Here is a 13,467-nt window from a genome sequence, read left to right as displayed (position 1 = left end):
GCTTCTGTCAGGCAAATGGACTGAGGTCTAACACATTACAGATTTTAGAGGACAGGACATTGCCTAATGGTTTTAAATCTTTCGTAATTACAGAAAATAATTTCCTTCATACTTTCGCTGCTTGTAAGGTCTGAATTTCTGTTCACACAGAATCACTGCTACACTATTTGGATAATGTTCAAATTTATTATAACATTATAATATATAATGTATAATATATACAATGATCAGTTTAGATAATTTCCTTAGGTTCAAGATGATGAAAACAAAGAGGAAAGCCTTATTAAGAGAATGATCAGGGCCGGCCCCATGGCTTAGCGGTTAAGTGTGCGCGCTCCGCTACTGGCGGCCCGGGTTCGGATCCCGGGTGCGCACTGACGCACCGCTTCTCCCGCCATGCTGAGGCCGCGTCCCACATACAGCAACTAGAAGGATGTGCAACTATGACATACAACTATCTACTGGGGCTTTGGGATCTTCCTCAGTAAAAAGAGGAGGATTAGCATGGATGTTAGCTCAGGGCTGATCTTCCTCAAAAAAAAAAAAAAAAAAAGAATGATCAGTTGGGGTAGCACTTGAAAGAGTTAAAAACAAATTCTAGATTATCGCTTTAAGGTCGTGTCTTGAACCTATGCACTTACCTTCCCTGCTTCCTCACAGCATGTTGAAAGAAACAAAAATGTAAACAAAAAAGAGAAGAAAAGAAAACAGAAGCTCTGTAGGACCACTGGAAAAGAGGGAAAGGCACCGCTGACCTGAGGAATGTGGAACTTTGGGAATATGTGAAACAGAGGGGATCGAACTGAAGCAAAACTAATCAGACTTGAGGAGCAGGTATGTTGGAGCCTCTTGAGGAGTGTGTGATGCCCTCGACGTAACCTGAAAAAGTTTCCAGTTTGGAGCAACAATGTCTTAAACAGGGGTGTACTGTAGCAACAATGGGTGAGGGTTCAATTACAGTATTTGAGAAGCTGTAAGGGTGACCCACATAGTAAGTGTCCCTAGGTTTTGCTTTATACGGACAGTTTACTAAATGAAGAACTTGTAGGCCAAGGAGGAAATAAAAATAAAAGTCCAAGGCTATTTAGAAAGTATTAAAAATGGCATAATCGTGTATAAAAATCTGTGGGATGTAGTCAAAGCCATACATGGAAAATAATTCATGTTAATTTCTTAATATAGAAGAAAGATCGAAAATAACCAATCCATGTTTGTCACTTATGGTTATGTAGAGTGCTGTGTTAACAAGGAGTCTGAAGGTGAGTCTATACTGAGCAGGAGCACTGGTATTAGTGAGTAGTGACTTCAGGGTTCAGTGAATTTTTTAGATGAGCTGAATAAAACTGTTAAGGGTCAGGTAATTCCTATATTGCTGCAAAGCACAGAGTGACAGGAAGTTTCCCCGATAATTTTCTGAAGCGAGCATAATTCTGATCCCCAAACCTGAAGAAGAGAACACTCAAAAGAAAACTGAAGAAAAATTTCAATTATAATGATGTAGACACCTTAAATAAAATATTTCAAATAGGTTCTACCAGTAAACAGTTTAAACTAAGCAGAACCACTGTGCACAGTGAAAGATAGAATTCTTGGCGAGTAACAAAAGAAGCTCCTTTTAATTTGTGTTAGGCAGAAATTAAAGAAATTGTGTTGTAACTTACAGATACGGTGGTAAATACTATCCACCTAGCTCTGCTACGTGGTGCGATTCACAGTTGTGGCAGTGTGGGTGAGCTGGTACGGCGTGGAATGTGAGGGATCACCAGCATCCACACTGAATGTCTGAGAACTAGGTGAAAGCTAGAGGAGAAGGTCCAACACTTGACTTTGAATGTCAAACTCTCTTTTTCCACTTGTGTTTTGAGTTGCTTATCTGTTTGTCTCATTTCTCCTTGCTCTCATGAGAGAAGAACTATAGTTATTCACCTTTGTTGCCACCTAGTACAGACTTTTCCATAAAGCAAGTGCAAAGAAAATACTTGTTCACTGAATCTAATCAAAGAAGCTGTGGTATAGTGGGGAGTGCACTGGTCTTGGAGACAAGGGTTTGGTTTCATGAAAAGCCAGGCTGCTAATGATGATCTGAGAGGTTGCTTCCTCAACCACTCAGCTAGGACGTCCCCTCTGGGGACTCTACTCACCCTCTCTACCCTGTGTTCTGAATGAGCTCACTCGTATGGTGCTTCCGTCTTTGGGGGCATTTAGCGTTCTCCTGTGTCTCCTCTGGGAGACAGTGGGTGCTTGAGTTCAGAGACTCTCCTCTGCATCCTTGTACCTGCAGAGATGAGCGTGATCTGGCACATAGTTAGTGCTAGACAACTTTGTTAAAGGAATGGATGATGTAACTTCTCTGAGCTTAATTTTTTTCCGTTTGAAAAATGAGAATATTAATAATACATGATATTGGGGTTTCCAAGAATTTTCCTTAGAAAGAAGTCTGGCCTTGCCCCCTTTAATAATCATAGCAATAGATTTTGTTTATTGGGCATTTATTATATGTGCCAAACATTGACGAGGCACTTTACATATATTATCATTTTATCTCTTATCCTCATGCCTCTATAAGATGGGTGCTATTATCTCCATATAAGTCCTGGAGACGTGAAGAACTGCCCCAGATCAATAGCAAGCAAGTCTGGCAGAGCCAGGATTTGGATTCCAAGTCTGTAATCTTTCCACTATAGAATTGGTGTTTCCATGGGAAGTTCAGTTTGGGTTGTCATCAACAAGTCTTCTCATAGATTCCCTGGCTGTGTAATTATGGTCTGTAAAAGGTTGACCTTGGAAGTTGAGCTAGTGAAATCCAGCCTCTAATACGTTGCTTGGGACGTGGTAATTGCTTGCTCAATATGTAACTGTTGAATAAAATACAGAATTAGTTAATTAATGAAAAGTCCATGGATGGTATTAGTAGTTAATCTAATAAACTAAGAGACTGTTCACATGTGTGTGACTGGAGCGTTTTTAAACACCCACAATTTCAGTTGACGTGTACATAATCCTGGGAAGGTGAGACTAGAATTTGATTCTCATTCAGTCTGTGAAAAATATGAAATAAGGGGATTGTCTAGTCATGTAGGGATCTTGCTAAAAATGAAGATTTCTAGAGTCTATTCCCAGAGTTTGTTCGTTTTACACTCTCCTCTTGTGAGTGTGAAATAAAACACTTCATAAACTGTGGAATGCTGCACACACTTGACGTACTGCTAGGGAATTGTTGTTGTTTTTACATGAAGGTTGGAGAGAGTATCCTTTGGGATCTATTGAAACTCAAAGAAGAGGACAGTTTAGAGACTCAGTTAAATCAGAAAAGAAAAGAGCTCTTTCGCTGGGTGAAAGGAAGATTTCTTTTGTCAGTATCTCTTCAGAGGCAAGTCTGGTTGACTGAAATTTAACAAATGGAGTTCACTGGTGTGTTTGGTTATTTCAGGGTTGAGACCCCCTCAGGTTATCTCAGGTGATAGTGATGTATTGTCGCGGTGTAAGCGCAGTCTGAAAGCAGAGCCGAGAAACTCTGAGCAAGGCTGCAGTGTTCGGGATCAACCGCAGCCCCAGGGAGCCCAGGTGGTTCTGCTTGTCTGTCATGCTTGTGACTCAGCATCTCTCTTTTTGCTTTCTCTCTAGATTTCTTCCTGTTCCATCAGCAGTTCCTTCTTTCGTCTTTCCTTGTTTCTGCCTAACGGCTTCTGCTTCCTGCTTTCTATGTTTGAAAATAAGCTCCATTTATGGAGGTTTACCGTGTGCCAAGCAGAATTTCATTTTTATGCTTGTAACAACCTTTTGAGGTAGGAATAGAGTGTCCCCCATATCTGATCATTCATTATCCTGATCTCCGGAGGCACTGAGTGCACAGAGATGCAAAAGCCATCAAACTAGGAAAATTCCACCAAAGAATTGAAAACCAATGCATTTTCCACTCAAAACCCTCTCCCCACTTAATAGTAGTCTTGGGAATTAACAATAACTAACATGCAACGCAAATGTAATGCAAAGCCTAATAGCAAAATTTGCAAAAGATGCAGATTTTCATGAAGTTCGTGTCAATGGGAAAACCACTGATAAACGAGGGTCTGAGGGTGTGGCCAGTTAAGAATTAGAGGAGAAAATTGACAAGGTCTATGTCAATTTTGCTACTTGAGAACTGGTTTTGCTGTTCTGAAATACGTTTTGGATATCTTTGGTATGTGCACTATTATATAATTGGGTGTAGGCATTAACATAGGCCAGATTTTTAGCCTTTTCAGGTCCCTGGCTTTCACGGAATAAGAATTAGGCTCCTGGAACATAATGCCAGGGATTTTTGACTAATACATGCTCATGAGGTTGGGAAACATGAATGGATGCTTGGAGTCCTTAAAAACTGAGGGTCATCTAAGATTTAGAAATGATGGAGGCTGTGACAAATTATTAATCAGCCCAAATAGACTCTTTAGCTTCCACTTTAAAGTCCCGCTAATAGCATTTTACTTTTATATAGGATATTAGATTTTGAGAGTGTTTTTCACATGCATTATCTATTTCATGTCACAAAACTATACGAAGTGGAAGAGGGAAATAGCATTACTCTGTGTTTTGAAGGTGAGAATACTGAGATTAGTCTGCTGTTGAGTAGTCTGACAGTCCAGGACTGAAATAATTTTCCTGACTCCTGGTTCAGTGCTTTTCCCACTCCCCAAAATAAAAAAAGGAGACTAAAAAAGGGAGAAAGAAAAGAAGGAAGAAAGATATCTCACCGTTACTAAATACCAACCATGTGCTTCATCCACTATTTAAGAAAGTTAATTTTCAATTATTTAGCATAATATATTTTTCAGAATGGATGCTTTAAATTCATCTTTACTCTCTCTGTATGAGGAAGATCTCTATCTCACAAACGAAGAAATTGCAAAAAAAAATCAAAGAATGTAGACACACTGGGAAAATCAGTTGGAAAATTAAATAGAATAGACATGTGTGCATAATCAGGCAATTACTAAAATAATTAACAAAAGTGGAATTACTCAGACTAATTACCCCTTTTACCCAGGGCAGCTTTTAAAATCTCATCTGGTTTTCTCATCTTTTTCAGCAATATGTTTTATTGTAATTTTTTCTTTCTTTTTTGCAATTGGTTTGTTAACTGCGATAAATGACAAAGCTCAGTACAGTTTTTATACTTTTCTCTTTGGGAAAAATAATACTTGGTCCTAAGCATTTACTTAAAAAAACTAAGTTGAAAACAAAACAAGAGAACACCAGGCAGAAGAGACTTAGTCTTGAAGCGATTGATAGCTAGCTGATCATGCACTAATTGCTTCTTAGGCTCAAAATCAATGATATATTTTACTTGTAATCATAGTTTATGCTTAAGGATTTTTTTTTGGTGTGTATAGGGTGCTAGGGAAAGAACAATGATCAAAATTTTTGTGAGTCTTTTTCTGAGTGTTCCCCTTTCTTATTCTTTGCATTTAAGTACTTAGGAAAGAGTGGTTTCTGCAGAAAGGTTGGCTCCTGGTAATAACTGTAAGTAACTGTGGTTTTGTTCTAGGTGATTATTTGAAGTGGAAAAGTCCTGAACTTTGGACTGATGTTTTTCTACCACCCACTTCATATTTAAACCAAATTTGTTTGCTGAAAAATTTAGTTTATGAACCTCTTTTCATAAGCTCCTGAAATAACTCAAAGCTTTTTTTAGACACACGTCCTTGCCCTGAGTGCTTAATGGAATGGCATTTGTGAGACTCTCGGTACATTAAACTTTTCTGATTTCCCTGACTGGTCATTTGAGGACAAATTAAGAAAAGATTCAGGATGAAGAAACAATGTCTCTGAGGCAGTTGTGTCTAATTCTAAGGTGTAATAAAAAGCTGTCGCAATACCATGTCTGACTGATACCAAACCTCTTAATCTCAAGTTCATGTGCCCAATGCACAGTGCTTGGACATCAGTGCTTGGACATGGAGAAAGTTTTCTTCAAATTGGCCAAAACAAGAAGGCGGGAGGATAGATTCTCTCACATCCGTCTTCACAAGAGAAGAAAGCAGGGGGTTTTATGGAGCTAAGGGGTGTGGCAGGAGGAGTTTCAGAGAAACCAAGGGGCAGTCTGTGGTTCTTTCACTCCAGATAAGCCCCTGGGCAATCAGACTTCTGGGTGTTGCAGCTAGGGGCTGTTATCTGGTGATCATTGAAGGCATTCTTTTTCTTCTGTAAAACAAGCTCATAAATCTTGTGACCCTTGAGTCACCCCCCTGGTTAAACAAGAAAACAGCAAGGGCCGGCCTGGTGGTGTAGCGGTTAAGTGTGCACGCTCCACTTTGGTGGCCCGTGGTTCGCAGGTTTGGATCCCAGGTGCGCACCAACACACCACTTGTCAAGCCTTGCTGTGGCGGCATCCCATATAAAGTAGAAGAAGATGGGCACAGATGTCAGCCCAGGGCCAATCTTCCTCAGCAAAAAAGAGGAGGATTGGCAACAGATATTAGCTCAGGGCTAATCTTCCTCACACACACAAAAAAAAGCATGGAAAAACTCCCACAAAACCTCAAGAAAACAGCAAATTGACAAGATTAACTTCTTTTCATAACAAGGTCAAAAGGTAATCTTATTGAATATTTACAGTAACCCTCAGATACCTGGCTTCAATGCCATGTCTGACTTTAAAACAGAAAAATATCTGTGGCTTTCGGAGACCTAATGACAGGCAGGGAGAGTGGGCCATCAGTCCCTGAGAGTTTCCTTGGGAGTGAAGTTCCTATTTTGTCAAGAAGAAAACATGCGGTAAAACATTCCGTTCCACCGAATAGGACTAAGCATGGCTCAAGCATGCTAACATCTCACACGTAATTATTTTGTCAAAAAGTATTTATTAGGTTTTGGTCATATGTTTGATTTATTTAACTTTATGTAGCTGAATCACCCTAACATATGATTACGTAGAATTTCTGGCTAAGGGTTCAATTTTTTATCACTCTTGCACATTATTATCTTATATTTTTAAGACCATCAAAACCTTACGTTTAACAAAATTTAATTTAACCAACTGAAAATCATTGGGAATATTTATCTTTAAGGCTTGTATGATATTTTGAAATATTTCAGATAAAATGATATTTGTGTAGCAACAATTTAGGCATATGATATAGAAATTATGGTAGTTATTAAAGTTTTTGTGCAATCACAGAAAGAGTAATGAAACATGTTCATGTGGGAGGTACTGTAGGGTTGGGGAAAAAGCACAAGGTTTGCATCCTGATTCTATTATTTGCTAACTTTGATATCTCAGGTAACAATTTGATTAGTCTGGGTCCCTGTTCTCTCAACTATAAAATAATTTTTACGTCGGATGGTATTTGGCATATGTATTAATTTCTGCTTTCTTTTGTATTTAATATATGCTGTATTATTTTATACTTGTAAAATATGATTATATAAATTAATAGGCTTTTTAAATTGTAAAAAGTCATGATATGTTGTTTACATAATATTTGTTTCATATATTTGTTTTTGTTACCCAACCAGGTTTGTTTTTGCCCATCACACAGAGAAAGGGTTTTATTTTTTTTTAATTTTTTTGTGAGGAGGACTAGCCCTGAGCTAACATCCGATGCCAATCCTCCCCTTTTTTTTTCTTGAGGAAGAGTGGCCCTGGACTAATATCCATGCCCATCTTCCTCTACTTTATATGGGACGCCACCGCAGCATGGCTTGCCAAATGGTGCGTCGGTGTGCGCCTGGGATCCGAACCTGTGAACCCTGGGCCGCCGCAGCGGAGCGTGCGCACTTAACCGCTTGCGCCACCCGGCCGGCCTGAGAAAGGGTTTTAATCACAAGGCAGCCAAGCGAGGAGACAGGAGAATCAATCTCAGATCCACCTCCCCGAAAATGGGGACTCAAGGATATTTATGGGGTAGAGGGCAAAGTGGTCTGAAGTGTGGAAATAGATGATTGGAGGTAAGGATAAGTGAGGTAATTGATGATCTGCGCAAGTGTGGTCCAGCTTCACGGCTCTTCATAGGATGCATGTTCACAAAATGGCGGTGTTCCCATGATGTGAGCATGGAGTTTTTACCTCTTTGACGTCAGTGTCATTTATTGATCATCTGCACAGGCCCAGTTGGTGAGTTGATGGTCTCAACCCACCTGAACTGCACAAGGAGTTGACTCTCAGTTCCTGAAAAACTTGAGCACCCCATCTGTTACCATGGTGACCCAAGTGTCAGAGATGTTGTCTATAGGGTGGGCTTTACTAATGCATTATCTAACTACTTTTGTAAGCAGACAACTAACTGAGTGTAGCGAAAGCAAGTGGGCCCCTGGTTTCATTTTGTTTGTAGTGTCAGTGAGTCAAGAATCGTGACTTTTCAAAATTCCTTAGTGCTTTTCGTTCTTCCCGGTAACTTTGTATTAGAACAGATAAGCCAGAAGCAGGTAGGTTGTAAAGAAACTGATATAATTGTATCAATCTTTGTTAGGAGGAATGGTCATTGTAGTCAAACTTCATCTTCTTTTCGGAACTTGATTCCTGCTTTAAAGCTGCTTATACCTGCCTGAAAGCTGGCAGAGCGTGCTGATAAGACTCAGCTAACAAAATAGCATCCGCATCCACTGTATCCCCAAGGACTCGTGGTGTTATTTGGATAGGGGTGGGGGGGAAGTGAGGATCTTAATTTCCTCTCAGATTATTTCCTTTTCCCTCTCCCTTGAAATCACTCCTGGTAATAGGATATCTGTGTAATGGTCTGTTGGCCTTGGCAATACCTGGGGGTTAGGAGTTTAGGAGAAACAACAGTGAAGACTCTAAAAACTCTCAGTGACATTGTCTTTGTTAAATTCTGAAATTAGTACTCAGTAGATACGAGCAGTGATATCACTTTAAAGAACTGGTTCTCAACTGAGGTTGATTTTGTCCCCAGGGGATAGTTGCCAATGCCCGGGGACATTTTTGATTGGCTTAACTGTTCCTAGCTGGTCTTCTCTCCCAAATCCCTCCTTCCACCCCACGTCAAGCCAGTCTTCTTTTTATTTAGTCTTATGGCAGTGAACTATGTGAAAACCATGAGACAAAATATCCTCATGCATTGCAGAGGTCAGTAGTAACAGGAAACGCAGGAGGGAGTGTGTGCATGTGCTACTGGAGTTAGTGGGTAGAGGCCAGGGATGCTGCTAAACGTCCTATGGTGCACAGGACAGCTCCCACAACAAAGAATGACCTGGTTCAAAATGTCAACAGCGCTGAGGTTGAGAACCCCTGCTTCTTAGAACAATTGGCTTTCCTACTAGTGGATCTTGGTTATAAAGGATTGAAGGTATTAATATATCGTTTAAAAAATGTATTGATTAGAATAACGCAATGTGGAACATTTCAGGAAAAATTGTAGAAAAGTAGAAAGACAAGGTTTGGCAATAATTATCCAAACACTGTTCGCATGAACTTGCATTCATTCGTTCAACAAATACTGAAGGCTTTCTGTGAGCCAGACCATGTTCTAGGAGTTCAATGTGAGTTATGGGGCTGTTTGGTGACTCTTTCCTTATTAAGGAGATGGACCCATAAGGTTGTTAGACCTGATGTCATCAGATATTCAAATCATAAAATTAACTGCCCTGCCCCCCATTCTGAGCCTGTGCTCACGAAGCTCATCTGAAAATTTGTTTCCATGAAGCATGTGTCCAAAAGAAAGTGTACTGTTTAGATCAACTGACAATTACATTTCTCATGTCAAGCTGTCCATTGACATTAGTCTTTTATTGGTTCTATTTGCATAAATTAGCAACCCTGAATTTTGTAACTCTGGGACATTGGTGAGATAGCTCTCGTCCTATGTGGTTGAGTGCCAGAGCAGTTCACTGTGGTACGTGTAACATTGTGGGCCCTGAATGGATGGCCATCATATTTTTTCTAGGCTTCTACTCTTTCTCAGTAGGTACTTTAATTGAAATTCTAACAGTAAATGATTTATTTTTAGAGGAAAAGAAACTAGATTAATACATTAAACTTGTTCTTAGTGCTTACAACCTTCTTTTTTGGGATGTTGTTAACATTATGTTTTATTGATGGAGATTTGCATAGCCTATTGCCATTATGAACTTGATAATTTTTTTTTCCTAAGGAAGATTTCTTAGGAATCTTATTAGCCCTGAGCTAACATCTGTGCCAGTCTTTCTCTATTTTGTATGTGGATTGCCACCACAGCATGGCCGCCAACGAGTGGTGTAGGTCCGTGCCTGGAAACTGAACCAGGGCCACTGAAGCGGAGTGTGCCAAACTTAACCACTAGGCCATGGGGCCGGCCCATGAGAACTTTTATATAAAAAGATATTGCCCTTTTCATTGAACTCCTGTAGTGTTTATTAAAGGAATACTTACTTTTGGGCTTATTCTCATTCTGACTTTTACTGTCATTCAAATTCGTATGTATTCAAGTTACAATACAAGTAGAATGTAAACTCTAAGAGTGTGTAAACCAGGGTCTATCACTTCTTGTAAAATTCTCAGCATCTTACATAGTCTGGGTGCCTCTTAGGTAGTCAGGGATACTGGCTACTGTTTACCCAGCGTGTACATCATGGCATCAAGGGCTTTGTAGGAGTGAGCTGGTACGCAGTGAGTGTGTTCGGATTTATTATGTGTTTTGGAGACCATACAAGTGAAATGACCCAGAGTAGAGTTCAAAATATGCTCACACTATTTATTATAAAATGATTATGACTCTAAATCTCTATATCACAATCTGTGGCAGCCCATTTTTTTCTTTCTCATCTCCAGATATCCCCATGGATCCCCAGGGTTGCTTACGCAGTCTAATGAGGTTGTTCCAAGTTTCTGTCTCCAAAAAATTGGGAGAGTATGCTGAATGCATTATTCTGAGCTGCTGTTGCAGATGTTGCTGCTCTGGGTGTCCCTTCTGAAGCCTAGGCAGTCTGGGCGCACCAGAGCAAATGCCCTTTTGCTGTGGTTGCTGCCAGTCCACACAGTGGTTCCTCAGGGCTGAATCGGGGCCGAAAGTCATCAGCCATAACCTGTGCTCAGAATCCGACCTCCCTTACTAGTTTCCCAAAGAACGGGAACACAGGTTCACCCCAGAAGCACTGCTAAGTGAGACTCCTACACTCACACAAGGCAGGTCCAGTGGTCCATGGGATATTACCCAGGGTCTTGCTCCACTGGCTAGTACACCAGAAATGGCCTTTTTGGGGGAGATTTGTTCGTTTCTTCCTGGTGTTTGTCCACCAGAGGCAGAGATGTTTACTGCATCTCCCACACCAACAGAGACCTGGAAGGGTTGGCTCTCCCTGGCCTCTTCCATCCAGTGCACTTCGTTTTAGGAAGAACTGTGCTTGTTTGTTACCTTTCCTTTGGAAAGGGTCTGGAAAACAGGATGCTCACTGAGGGTCACCTTTCAGATTTAATCAGTTCTTTTTTTTTTTTTTTTTTTTTTGTGAGGAAGACCAGCTATGAGCTAACATCTATTGCCAATCCTCCTCCTTTTTTTTTTTTTTTTCCCCAAAGCCCCAGTAGATAGTCGTATATCATAGTTGCACATCCTTCTAGTTGCTGTATGTGGGACGCGGCCTCAGCGTGGCCAGAGAAGCAGTGCGTCGGTGCGCGCCCGGGATCCGAACCCGGGCCGCCAGTAGCGGAGCACGCGCACTTAACCGCTAAGCCACGGGGCCGGCCCTTAATCAGTTCTTTAGAGTGACTGCTCAGTTCACAGCACATGTGTCTCACACACTATTAGACAAGACCAGGGCAGTAGCTGGAAGGACAAAGTGGAGATCTACCAAACCTGTCCTGGCTTATTTTAATGTGACTATTAATAAGTCTTGGTTTTAAAACAAAAGATAAGTCTGGGACAAATACAGAAGTGGATAGGACATCAGGATGACAGACTCAGACCTAGACCACCCAGGCAAACTGGGCTCTGAACTCATTTGGGCTCTGAACTCATTCTAAGGAGAAGAGTCTGGATCACATCCAGGGAAGAAAAAGAAGGTCAATATTGCTGAAAGGTATCGAGCAATGGGGAGAGCCACATGAGATAGGATTACGTGGGTAGAGATGAGCCAGACAGTGCAGGGGCTTCGAGGCCATGGTGAAGGTTTTGGGTTTTATATTAGGGATAATGGAAAGTCATTGGAGGATTTTCACCAGGGGAACAATGTGATCTGATTTGCAACTTTAAAAGTCCACGCTTGATTTTGTATGGAATATAGAATTTTTGGTGCAAGAATGATAGGTGGGCAAGCAGGAGGCGATTTTAGTAGCCCAGGTGAAAGATGATGATGGCTTGGGCTACCATGATAAAGAATGGAGAGAAATGGTTAGAGTTAGGACATATTTTGGAGTTAAGACTGCTGATGGGTTTAATTTGGGGTATGAGGAAGAAAAGAAGAAAAAGGAACTATTAGGTTTCCGGCTTGAGCAACTGGGTGGGCTGTAGTGTCATTTGCTAATGAGAGAACCTGGTGGAAGAACCTATATGGGCGAAAAACAAGAGTTCAGTTTTGGGCGTGTTAACATTGAAATAAATGCCTTTTAGACAGAGTTCAGGGGAAAGGTCAGAGCTGGAAATACAGATTTGTGAGAACGAAGGGTATGGGTGGCATTTAAGGATGTGAGTGAGCTGAGTTAGTCAGGTTAGTCAGGAAGAATGGTTAGTCAGGAAGAATGCCAGACAATGTGGCGCCACAAGAGGAGAAAATGTTTCAAGGAGAAGAGAGTAGTAAAATAACTGAGTGCTGCTGAAAGTTTAAGATGAGGACAAAGAAGTGACCTTGGTTTGGACATGATGGAGGCTTTTGCTGATCTTGCTAACAGTTTCTGTGGAATGGTGGCGATAAAGTCCAGTTAGATCAGATTGATGACAAGCTAGGAAGTGAGGAAATGGAGAGAATGACTTTAGACATCAACTTGAGAAGTATTACTGGGAAAGGAGACAATATAATGGGGTTGTAGCTGCAAGAAGGTGTGATCAGGGGAACATAATTCTCTTTCTGTCTCTCTCCTCATCCATCCATCCATCCATCCATCCATCCATCCATCCATCCATCCATCCTTCCATCCATCCATCCCCATGCTCCCATTATTTATAATTATCACCTGAGAGGAAGGAGGTTATTGTATGCCTCAAGTCTCTGAAAAGGTGATAGGGGATGTGATCAAAGCACAAGTGGAGAAGCATATAGGAGCAGGAACACCTCATCTATTGGAGGAGGAGGCAGAAAGGTAGGCTTTACAGGTAGAAATGGTATATTTGATGGTAGAAAGATGAGGGAATTCCCATCTCAGTCCTTCTGCTTACTTAATGAAGAATGAGTCAGGTCATCAGCTGACAATGAGAGGAATGGGCAGGGGTGTTGTAGATTTGAGAAGGAAGAAAAAGGTGTGACATAGTAATCTTGCATAGTGGGAAAACAAATATTCCAGGAAGGTATAGTGAAATACCAGTGTTTAGTGCCCATTTGAGATTTGAGGTCATTAGTATAAAA

At 40.8% G+C, this 13,467-nt stretch overlaps 1 long non-coding RNA gene across 3 annotated transcripts in view; it reads left to right on the top strand.

Moving 5' to 3' along the window:
* The window catches only part of LOC131399453 (uncharacterized), a 43,819-nt gene that overhangs the window by 11,640 nt on the left and 18,712 nt on the right, over window positions 1-13,467 (top strand). For all 3 annotated transcript variants that reach the window (XR_009217131.1, XR_009217132.1, XR_009217130.1), the window contains one exon: window positions 661-834. This is a non-coding gene — a long non-coding RNA (uncharacterized LOC131399453). The remainder of the gene's footprint in view (window positions 1-660; window positions 835-13,467) is intronic.

Source organism: Diceros bicornis, chromosome 38, assembly GCF_020826845.1.
Source record: "Diceros bicornis minor isolate mBicDic1 chromosome 38, mDicBic1.mat.cur, whole genome shotgun sequence".
NCBI lineage: Eukaryota > Metazoa > Chordata > Mammalia > Perissodactyla > Rhinocerotidae > Diceros > Diceros bicornis.
The sequence above is the reverse complement of the archived record's forward strand: the minus strand, read 5'-3'. Positions and strand labels throughout refer to the sequence as shown.